We start from the raw sequence: 9309 nt of genomic DNA, 5'->3' as shown, positions 1-9309 counted from the left end.
GAAGGAGATCAGCCCTGGGATTTCTTTGGAGGGAATGATGCTGAAGCTGAAACTCCAGTACTTTGGCTACCTCATGTGAAGAGCTGACTCATTGGAAAAGACTCTGATGCTGGAAGGGATTGGGGTCAGGAGGAGAAGGGGATGCCAGAAGATGAGATGGCTGGATGGCATCACTGACTCGATGGACTTGAGTCTGAGTGAACTCCGGGAGTTTGTGATGGACAGGGAGGCCTGGCGTGCTGCGATTCATGGGGTCGAAAAGAGTCGGAGACGACTGAGCGACTGAACTGAACTGAACTGAAAGGTGTTATCCAAGGTGTTATCCAATGGACTGTCCAAGGTGACAACAGCAAGAAATAGTTACAACTAGAACCTAGGTTCTCAGGATAAAATCTCAAGGCTCATCCACACCAGACCACATTGTCTAGGCCACTCAATCCACTTAACTATGCCAATCTCAGTTCTTTCAAAAGCTAAGAAAAAGTTGAATATTTAACTCTTTCCATTTAACTACAATGGACTGAATATTGTGTACCTGAAAAATATGTATTTTGAAATCCTAATGCTCCAACATGACAGGATTAGGAGGTGGGACCTTGGCGGGTAGGTCACAAGGATGCTGCTTTAATGAATGGGATTGGTGCCCTTATAGAGGGTCCCCAGAGAGCTCTCTTGCCCCCTCCACTTTGTGAGGAAACAGAAAGAATGTGGCTATCTACCGACTAGGAAGTGAGCTCTCATCAGACACTGAGTCTGCTGATCTTACACTTTCCAGCCTCCAGAAACTTTGAGAAATAAATGTTTGTTGCGGTAGTTTGCTGTATAGCAGCCTGAAGGGACTAAGACATCAACTTAAACCAACATTTGCACTGTAAGTGGGCTCCATTTTAATCTTTGGAAAGACCAGGCTATAAATGTATAGCTTTCTGCAATGTCTCCAGTTACGTACTATATAATCTGCTTTCTCAGCTAAACTTTTTCTACTAAACACGTTCCACTGAACTATTTAAGAGTTTATATAAATATATAGCATCTGCATTTAATGCTGTATGAAGTCTCAAGCATTCCTATATATTAAATGATGTTAATTTTTCTAATTGAAGTGCTTAAGTGGAGAGTTAGAACATAGCTGTCCTTTGTCATTACAAAGTTGAATACTGTTTGTGTGTCCAGGAAATTTTTTCCAGACCATATTTTTGCAAACAATGAGGATTCAATCCAAATCAGATCTCTATTTCTAATATACAAATGCACTAAATCAATTCAAAGAAACAATGTTAAAAGTAAAGGATTTTATGGTCTTAATCCCATTCCTTTAGCTTTTAAACCTCATTAAAAAATCATAAAAGCTTTTCAAAGCACATGAATTCATTTGACAATCTCACCCCGAAGTCTCTAAGACTGGAACAACAACATTCAAGTTAGACAGTCTTTACTTCCCACTAGTCCTAATTTTACTTTGAAAGCATTTCCAAAATAACCAGTGAAAAAATAAACAAATGATGATCAGATGGTATTTAGAGTCATTCTATGCTGAGAACTGGACGCTACTTCAAAGATCTCTGTCTCTGGCTCCAGGCAGGGACATAGGCAAACAAATCAAAATGGGGTTTCTGTACACTACTCTCACTGATTATTAACTTAAAAAATCACTTTATAGTCTTTCAAAATACTTAGTCCTACTCTTCTCATCAAGATGTTTCTTGGGTCTAACGTATCTTCAGCTGAAATGTAAATTCACCCTGGGAAACAATGCATTAGTGTCCAGGACTCACTTGCTCTTTTGCTTTATACTAAATAATCCTCTGAACCACTCTTCAGAGGTCTGATGACAATTATTTAGCATTTCTCAAGCACTTGAAGAATCACTAGCCAGACACTAGTTTTGTGATCTAGAAGGGAACTACAGGATTCATCTAGTAAAGTGTTTCTCTAACACTAATGCTCATAAATCACTGGAGAGCTTGTTAAATCACATGATAAACCCCACTCTCGGAGTTTCTGATTCATTAGGTCTGCAGTAGGCCCCAGGAATGTGTATTTTTAACAAATTCCTAAGTAATGTTGATGCTACTGGTATAAGACTACTTTTTGAGAATCACCAATCTAAGACAGTGGTTCTCAACTTTGGTTTCACATTAGAACCACCTGGAGCACTTTTATAAGAAACTTAAACCCAGATGCCACTCTTAAAGTTGGTGGAAGTGAGGTCAGAGGAGAGAGCTCACAAGATAGACTGGCAACAAAATAACTGGGGACATTCCCTATCTTTTAAGTCTTCCTGGAAGTTTCAGATGTCTAGAGTGCTCCCTCTCCCCAAAGACTACAAAGTAACAGCTACCATCAACCACAGGAACCTTCAGGTGAGAGGGGGGAACAATGAGTCACTGAGCTACAGAGATCTGCAGTATGGATTTAAGGTCAAGGGGTTAGAAACAGGAGGGCAGCTGAACGGTTATTTCAATCATGTGGGCCAGAAATAATACTGAAAACCTTTGCAATATATTTGAAAAGAAGCAGTGAATAAAATAGTCACTGTATATGAAAATTCAACACCGCTTAGCAACATCAAATATCCTAAAAGAGGACCATGGACAAGCAGGGTCAAAAGAATTCTGATTCTGATCCTACGGCATTATAGGATCTTCCACAGTTTCTAGCACATGGTGTACAGTAAGTATTTGTACAATAAATAACTGAATGTACAAAAATGCATAGGGCAGAAGAGTATAATGTTCACATGTTAGGCAGGATGTATCTAAGGGATTAAGCCTCTCCTTGGAGAAGCAAGATCTTGGAAGCATATAGATGGGAAGGAATTTGGCTAGTTAGTCTGTACATTCCAAACCTTAGTGGCTTAAAAATAAGTTTATTTCTTGTGATTCTGTGGGTGGTTCTTTCACTTCCTGGAGTTGGCTGGCACAGAGATGGCTGGAAGGTTCAAAATGTCCTTATTCATCAGGCTGGTACTTGGTGCTGACTGGAACTTCATGTGAGACTTCCTGTGGTTGTTCGAGTGTCCTCACTCAGCATGGTGCCTGGGTTCTATGATGGTGCTTTCCAAACAGAGAGGTGAAAACTGCAGTTCTTTTATGGCATAGCTCTCAAATCATGGTGTCATGCCCAGCATACACTATTGGCCAAAGGAGTCAAGTACCAGCCCAGATTTGTTCAGGAATAAATGCCTCCTCTCAGTGGAAGAACGGCAAAGAATGTGCAGCCATCAGTCTACTCTCTACCCACAAATGATTTACATTCCTCTCACATGAAAGCCTCACCCTCTCCCTAGTCCTGCCCTCCGCCAAAAGTTTTATTCCACTATGGCATCAAGTTCAGGCTTAAAGTCCAGGATCTTGTCATCTAAATTATGTTTGGAATACTATGGGACAACACCCTTAAGATTCTTAGAAGCCTTGCTACCTAGCTGAGAAGAGGCACTGCCTTAAATCTTTCTAAAGTCTTAGTACAGGGCCCTATCCCTGTGCCCTGGCCTTAAGATTCCTACCTTAAGACCAAGTTTTACTGCACTAGCACTGCTCTGGATCTCATCTTTGAGTGCCTTTTGCTTGGAAGAGAAGCTATGAATTAAGAAACAGTTTTATTCATGACCCCAGAAAATTCTGAATTGGAAATATGTCCTCTAAAAGTCTACTTAAAATCTGAACTGTTTCTTCTATAATTAATCTCTCTCTTACTTTAGTCATAAACGTTTTTAAGAAGTCAATTAGTACTTCCAACATTCTGAAGGAAAATCTAAGCTAGATATACAAATTGATTAGGTTCATTTTCTATATTCCATATTACTGTGTCAGTCTCGTCAAGTTTTCTGCCAATACATAACAAGGGTATTGTTTTATACCCTCCAGTAGAAATTTCCTTTCTGCCCTTCCAGCCACCATTAATAATCTTCTTACTTCCCCTTCAGGTTCACTGCTACCTGGTCTCAAAGCCAATGCCAGATGTTTTGTTGTGGCAACACCTCGCTTCTAGGTACCAATTTTTATTTTGGTTCTTTATTGCTATGTAACAAACCAGCCCAAAACTTAGCAGCTGAAATAACCATTCATCATTTCTGATGATTCTTTAGGATGAAGAGGCAGTTCTGTTTTGCGTGGTGTTGGCTCGAACATTGGGATGGCTGGAAGGTCCAAGCTGCCTCAGTCACAGGGCTGGTGTTCTGGCTGGCTGCTTGGCCTGGACCTCAGCTTCAGCTACTGACCAGGGGCCTTGCCACTCCTTCACATGGCTGTTTAGACTTTCTCACAGCAAGGTGGCTGAGTTCTAACCAAGAAAATTACAAGCACACAAAAGCAGAAGTCACAAAGCCCTTTAAGGCCCAGCCTTACCCCATATGATTTCTGCCACATGTGACAGGTCAGAAAAAATAACAGGGCCAGCCCAGATTTAAAAGGACAGGAAATAGACTCCATCTCTTGACGGGAAAAAACATCACAAAGTATTTGCAGCCATCTTTAACCCATCACGGGAAGTCCTGAGCATTTAAGTAGCGGATAGTGCCAAAGAAATGAATTCATTGGAAGAATTTGGTGAAATAAGACTAGAATCTCTCTCTCCTTTGTAACATATCAGATGAGGAAGGGCCAAGAGTAAAGGTGGATAGAGAAGCAGGTGAAAGAGCAGCATAGTGTTTCTGGAGCACAGAAATCAAAGGATCTGACGTCATAGTCAAAACAGAGAAACCAAAGGAGAATAGTAACGGGTAACTGTCATTCTGCAGCTTCTTATCCAAAGCTGTAGAGTGGTAAGGGATCTGTGAAACAATCAAATCATACGCTAAATATTAGAAAAATTACCCTTATCATCTGAAGCCCCAAGAGAAAGTTACTGAATATGACAATTGACAGCATGTGACCATCTCTGGAAATCCTAATTAAATCAGAGTTGTTGAAATTTAAGGAACATTGCTTCACTTCTTGTTTCTGATGGTTATGAAATACATCATGTATTTAATTTACATGGTAATTGTGCTTTCAGAAAAAGACCTCTCAATTCTTTGATGCTTTACGTAAGCTACCAAATCATTTAGAATAAAATGAAGAGAAGCTGCAGCCCTATTACTATCTCATTAACAGTAGAGCATAAGCCGCCAATGGCTACACAATTCCTAGAATGTGTAAATAGACAGCAACCTCAAACCCTTCTCTACCATCTTCATTGTTTATAAAACTGTTTTCCTGACCCCCTCTCATCATCCCAGGGTCAGCAAACCACAAAGCTGAGCCAAACTCAGTCCCTGTGCAGTCCCTCGGGAATCACACATGCTCTCCTTTTAAATGACAACAGCAGGCATCAGTCCATTTCCTTCTAATTCTTGCACAGGTGACCTACCTTTCACAGGAGCAGAATCATACGGACTATTTAACCCAAGAAGAAACCATAGAGATCAGAGTCTAACTCTTTACAAATAAAGAAACTAAATTTCAGAGGTGTTTAAGTAGCTTCTCTAGGGTCACAGAGTAGTACAACATGGGTTTATTGCCTAACGTGAAAAGAACTGAAGTTGAGAGCATTGCTTCTAGTCACCTAGCCTAAGTAATAATAGGCTTTCTTAAACAGTTTTAGAACATGAAGCTGAAAAAATAGTCCAGAATATTTCTATGTTATAAATATTTTAAACCATAAATCAAAATGAGTTCCCCCCCGCCCCGCCCCCGCTCTAGGACACACAAACCAGAATTACGTTTTGGTCTTAACCCTTTCTCTAAAGTTAACATTTACATGCATTCAATCATGGAGTTTAGGACTTTACAAAGGTATACCAAGGAAACACGAGGCCTTGTTTCTGCTCTCATGGGATTTAAAATCCTATTGTGGAGAGATGACATGCATAGTTGAGAGTTAGCAACACCATCTTATACTGTCATTTCAGTGCCAAAATGAGTAGGATGGTGGCCAAAAATAAGCAGTGCATTTGGTTCTACACAAACAAAATACCCAAAGAGAATGGGTGAAACATTACAGAGAATAGTAAAGCAGTGCTTGTCAAAGAGAGGTCAGGATTTTAGTCTGTTATGCAACAAATATTTAGAACATCTACTATGCGCCAGAGTTCTAAGTGTTAGGGAAATACAGAAATGTGCAAGATGGACAAGATCCTGGCTCCCAGGGACCTTACTGTGTAGTAAGGAGAGACAGATTAGATACATGTACATGATAAAATCAGAAAAGCTACGAAGAAGACATAGCTACTTTAGACCAGGGAGTCAGGGCAGGCGTCTCTCTTTAGAGGGACTACCACTAAAATGTAGATGAGAATGGAGCCAACCATGTGATGATATTGGGGGAGATCATCTAAGTAGAAGGCGCAAGAAGCTTAGGATGTGTGCAGATCAGAAGGGAGGACACTTGGCCTCAGTGTCAGAAGCCTGGGGAAAGTTAAGAGTAACAGAGACCTGCAGGCAAGATAAACAGTTCAGATAACAAGTAGTATAGGAGTGGTAGAAAAGCCACTGAAGAGTCACAAGAAGAGAAGTGGCTCATCTGTTATTAGCTTTTCAGAATTCATACTGACCTCGATAATTCAACAGCAAAATGTGGATATACTCAAGAAGTCCAAGTGTCTACCTTCATCTGTAAAAAGAAGGATGATCAGAAAACAGTAGGAGACAGGTCCACTGTTCTCAAGCACTGCTTTACTGGGACTATGTTCAGAGCTGGGTGACACAGCTTTAAGACATATGCCATATTCAGAACACTGCAGAGCCACGCAATTTAACACATAAAAATTAATCATTCATTATGTCCAAGTCAAAAGCTCTGCCACAGAGCTAATTCAAGATTAAACTTCCACAATTACAAAAGATGAATGATGCTTGCAGGAAGCAACAGGAGATGGGACTTGTTTACTTCTGACTTGCCTACTCGAGGAAGGCAAGGCCATCTTTTTATTATGGAAACATACCAAACAAACCAATTCTATGCATTAGAAATGCTACCTTAAACAAAAATCAGGAAAATAGAGACAGGGAGTCATGGAGTCTAAGCCTCTCATAAACATTCATTATATTCTTTAGATCTTTAACGTTAAAAAATTACAAATATCTAACACATACATACACACATATCCTTTCCTACATACAAAATAAACAAAGGATAGGAAGATGATATTTTACCAAAATGCATACAGATTTAATTTTCTGTTTAATTGGTTTTAAAACATCAAAAGGATTTTACTCAAAACATCTGTAAGAATAGTAATCTTTTTTACATACTAAGTATTCAGTACTTATTTGCCCCAAGCTACCAATGTAAAAGTAATTATCTTTACCATGTGTTCACAATTCAGAATATTAATCTTACCCTATGAATGCTGGTCAACTGGAAATGCTGCAATTAGTTTCTATTTGAAAAATTCCTAAAGAGAAATCATAAACATACTGTTACATTTTATCCATCACAAATTGCAAGACAATTTTATCCATTTTTGTGGTTCTAAAGTTTCAAACATCTATAACAACTTTCTGAAACATACAAAAGATAACAGTTTAATAAAGCAACTGCTGTTAAAAAGGTCACTTTTAACCTCTCACAAAAGTTGTCAACTAAAACCCAGGGAGGTAAATAAATCATTGGCTGGCACTAGTGGTAAAGAACCTGCCTCCAGTGCAGGAAACTGAGAGACATGGGTTCAGTCCCTGGCTTGGGAAGATCCTTTGGAGAAGGGCATGGCAACCCACTCCAGTATTTTGCCTGGAGAATCCCATGTTCAGAGGGGTCTGGTGGTCTATAGGGTTGCAAAGAGTCAGACACAATTGAAATGACAGCATGCATGCATGTCATAAGTTAAGCATTTAATCCCATCACCATGGCAATTTACAAGGCATAAAATATGAACTTTAAATTTTTAATGAAGAATGAGATAAGCATTATATCTAAGGCACCACTACAAGAAAATTGTTTTCTCTTAACTAAAAGAAAAATTCACTGAAAATATCTATGCTTCTTACAGAAAATAAGGAAACCTGGGGAGAAAACAACTTAATGTTTAGGATCATTTTCTCCTTCCAGTTTTATTTTTGTTTTGGTTTTTGCTGCCTGCTAGTTGTATATAATTATACTATTATAAAATTCAATGATAAGATATTGAGATCTTTTTGACTCATCATTTCTCATAGGCTTTTTTGATGTTGTAGTTTCTCTAAGCATCATTTTTAAATCATAACAGTTCACACATGGATATGTCACAGTTTACAAAATCATTTCCCTACTGAATCATAGATTTTTCTCTTTTTATTACTAATAATGCATATTATTACTAATACGTAACTCTGTTCATGTGATTTCCTTTGCAGAGACCTCTGGAAATAGTAAGAGTACTAAGCTAAAGAGCATAAACATTTTAAGGCTTCTGCTGCTGCTGCTAAGTCGCTTCAGTCGTGTCCGACTCTGTGAGACCCCATAGATGGCAGCCCACCAGGTTCCCCCGTCCCTGGGATTCTCCAGGCAAGAATACTGGAGCGGGTTGCCATTTCCTTCTCCAATGCATGAAAGTGAAAAGTGAAAGTGAAGTCGCTCAGTTGTGTGCGACTCTTAGTGACCCCATGGACTGAAGCCTACCAGGCTCCTCTGTCCGTGGGATTTTCCAGGCAAGAGTACTGGAGTGGGGTGCCATTGCCTTCTCCATAAGGCTTCTGATATATCAAATTATTTCCCAAGGAGATTACACTAATTTTCTTTCCTGTAAACAGTATGAGTAATACCCTCATGAGGTGGGAATCATCTTTAAAAATAAAAGTCTTTGCTAATTCCATGTATGAAAAGAATCTCACTGTTGCTTTACTGTTCATTTCTTTGAATTGGCTTGAATGCTTCCCAACATGTTTCAACAATGAGTTTCATTACCCTTTTACATTTCACATTTACCTAAACTGGAGTATTTTGCTGAGAGGATACAAATGTAGAACTTAATGCAAACTCTCTCACAATGACAGCTTGTCATCTCAGAGTGAAGCCACTGTTGTCAAGTGGAAAAAAAAAAAAACCCCAACAAAATGTAGCTCAGTGTCTTTATCCAGCCTAAAATCAAATCACTCAAATTCATTTTAGAAACAACAGCAAAAGTTAACACCTCGCTTCCTCCCCAACACCAAACAACAGTACAAGCTGGAATAATTAAATGTGAAAGTACTAAATCACAATGCTTCTAAGATTAGAAATAAATATTCCATATTAGGCAAGATCAAAATAGGACTTGGACTGTCACAGTCATTGTGACAAACACAGCTGCTGAAGCAGCATCAGTGAGTTCCCCAGCTTGCTGTGCTGGAGTGTTACAAAACTGGCCTTATC

The 9309-nt window shown here is 39.2% G+C and overlaps 1 protein-coding gene across 3 annotated transcripts in view; it reads right to left on the bottom strand.

Annotated features, from left to right (window-relative positions):
- Window positions 1–9309, bottom strand: part of LRRC8B (leucine rich repeat containing 8 family, member B) — a 73815-nt gene that overhangs the window by 15253 nt on the left and 49253 nt on the right. For 2 of the 3 annotated variants that reach the window (XM_010860376.1, XM_010860375.1), the window contains exons 2-3: window positions 7321–7375; window positions 6533–6591 (exon numbers count right to left, since the gene is read on the bottom strand). The gene's annotated coding sequence lies outside the window, so the exon portion shown is untranslated. The remainder of the gene's footprint in view (window positions 1–6532; window positions 6592–7320; window positions 7376–9309) is intronic. The other variant, XM_010860377.1, reaches the window with a different exon arrangement.

Source organism: Bison bison, unplaced genomic scaffold, assembly GCF_000754665.1.
Source record: "Bison bison bison isolate TAMUID 2011002044 unplaced genomic scaffold, Bison_UMD1.0 scf7180017864466, whole genome shotgun sequence".
NCBI classification, from domain to species: Eukaryota; Metazoa; Chordata; class Mammalia; order Artiodactyla; family Bovidae; genus Bison; species Bison bison.
The sequence above is the reverse complement of the archived record's forward strand: the minus strand, read 5'-3'. Positions and strand labels throughout refer to the sequence as shown.